We start from the raw sequence: 2,622 nt of genomic DNA on the forward strand, positions 1-2,622 counted from the left end.
TTCAGAAATTATATAACCCCAAAATCCTGTAGCTATTTGATGGTCAGCTGAACATATTCCAACAGAATTTATGCTGTGAAATTATGCAAATGCCAAGAAATCTCCTTCAGCCATCTGAAGGAGATATCAAGATATATATCATATCAAGATATAGGAACAACTACTTGCAGAGCGCCTGGAATTATTTTCACTTTCTATTTTAAGTCAAAGTTTGTGACAGAATTTAACTACCTTTCTTTAAAAGGAGAAACTGTATACTAGGTAGTATTAATAGAGTTATTTTATCTCCTGACCAAAGTGAAAAACATTCAGTCATTAAAAACAATTAGCAACCCCCTCCCCTCCAAGAACCAACACTCCATCATTCAAAAGTAAAATAAATCACTGAATGTCAATAAAAACTACTGCAGTTACATTCTCAATTACATTGGGAATCCAAGAGACAAAGCTGCAGGCCACTTTCTCTGAACACACAAAGTTTCATTACCTCTTTCAACACCTTCATAATAACAGGGAGTAGGAAGGCTGCTGTTTTTCCGGAGCCCGTGTCTGCGCTAGCCAAAATATCCCTTCCTAATAGTCCAACAGGGATCATTTGCATTTGGATGGGAGTTGGGACTTCATAGCCAGAATTCTTTAAATTATGGTTTAAAGTTTCAGGAAAACCACAGTGTTCAAATTCTACAATAGGTCTTGGAACTTGCTGGCCCTGGACAGCAATACCCAGCTGCAGTTTAAGGTTCTCAACCTGCTCATCTCGTAAGCCTAATATAAAGGAATGATCTTTGTAGAAATAAGGTGTATTAAGTAGGTGAACTTCTGCTTGAGAGTCTGCTTTTGTGAGTTGATCAGATTTTAGCTTTTTTTCCTTTTCTTCAGACTGTAGAAGGTGTTTGGCTTTACACTCCAAGCTACAAACATCTTCATCTGTTTTATCGCAGATATATTCCCCATAGCGACCACACACAACACACACAGGTTCTCCAGGTTCTGGCCAGCGCTGGGATTTGCTGAAGGATTTTATGGGTTCTTCCGAAGAGCTATCTTCATCAGTATTTTGGTTGTCCTTTCCCAAAGTTGCATTAGCAACACCAAGATCTCCAGCTACAGGTTCTGTGTGTTCTTGTACAACTTCATTCAAATTGCATCCTGAAGCAGAAGTTTCTGTTCTAACTGGCTTACAGTCTTGGAACGTGGTGGTCTCCTCTAGCAAAGCTCCTCCAGAAGACAATTTATTTTTCTTAGCGGTAAAGCTTTTGTCGTCTTCAGCAGTCCTCTTGACTTTAACAGATCTTGGTAAAAACATGCTTCAGTACACTAGAAAGAAAATTATTACAGTTGTTAGAAACTACTGCCATTGAGAAAGGTATTTTTTACTGTTTACCACAAAAAAAAATAAATATATATTTGCAAAATATATTTGTGAACCTAGAAACCAACTTTCAATCCCTGAACAGATCTAGAAACTGCCTTGTTTAACAGTGATCTTGGTCTTAATGTTGACACATTATAAAGCTATACCTGAAAATAACAGTGGAAGCATGGAAAAATAGAGATCTACCTACAGTTAGTTTTAAGTATTAGACACTTGTAGATACACAAAAGCTTTGATTTTCACTATCTGTCGGGGAATTTCCCCATTTTGGGAGTCAGTGATATTTAAAACCTTAGAGAATATAGTTGTTTCTAAGATGAGATACAGAAGCAAAACATGCGTTGTTCTAAGCTATGAAAAAACATAATCATCCAAACATCCAAAGAAAATTATCCATTTTGAAAAGGGTGTGAAATTTAGCACAGGACCCACCCAAAACTACTCCTTTTGTTGTCCTTTTCAAAGTCTACTCCAATTTAAAAAGGCTGTAGATCTATTGAGTCCAGCTCCGTTTGCTCAAGGTGCCAAAGCAGCAGCAATGACCTACATGATCAATTTGACAAGTCTCTACTGTAATACAAGGAAGCCAAATTCAGTGACCTTAAATAACTGTAACTTTCATACTCTGAAACTTCCAGTTGACTCTGAAAGCGCCAGATGTTCTCACCAATTGCTTGCTCTGGTACAACGGGTAAACAAAGTACACACAACACCGCAATTTTATTCGGAATCAATCGGACTGTGCATACCAGTCTCTGTCAATTTCTCTTTACATCAGCTTTCTAGAAACACACAAAGCTATCTCTGGGTTTACAGATACCTATTTCCCCCCCCCCCCCGCATAACTCAAAGCAATTCGGAGCGGTTCTGCAGCGCCAGCAGGAATCTCCCCGGTGAGGTGAGGTGAGGCCGGGGAGGGTGACCGAGACCCACGGGCCGGACACGGGCCGGCCCGAGGTAGGTGCCTGGATGGCGGCTGCTCCCCATCACGCCAGATCCCACCACTGAATTTGTCGCACCTCATGAGAGCTTCCCACAACAAACCTCTTTTCAAACTCAGCCGCCTTTTAGGTGAGGGGAGCAAACTGCGCTCACGAAGCGGACTGACGAAAGAGATGACCCCCCCCTCCCCAGGCTCCTCGGCGGGGTTCTCCCGTCCCGCCACCAGCAGCGACCCCGCCGGGAAGCCCCACCGACCCACGGGAGACCAAGACAGCGCGCAGCCCTCTCTACCCACCAACCTCCCC

At 42.1% G+C, this 2,622-nt stretch overlaps 1 pseudogene; it reads right to left on the minus strand.

Annotated features, from left to right (window-relative positions):
- Positions 1-418: 418 nt before the first annotated feature.
- LOC106888842 lies at positions 419-1,962 on the minus strand (annotated as a pseudogene).
- Between the last annotated feature and the right edge of the window lie 660 nt (positions 1,963-2,622).

The sequence above is a fragment of the Calidris pugnax genome, unplaced genomic scaffold, assembly GCF_001431845.1.
Source record: "Calidris pugnax isolate Ruff unplaced genomic scaffold, ASM143184v1 scaffold63, whole genome shotgun sequence".
NCBI lineage: Eukaryota > Metazoa > Chordata > Aves > Charadriiformes > Scolopacidae > Calidris > Calidris pugnax.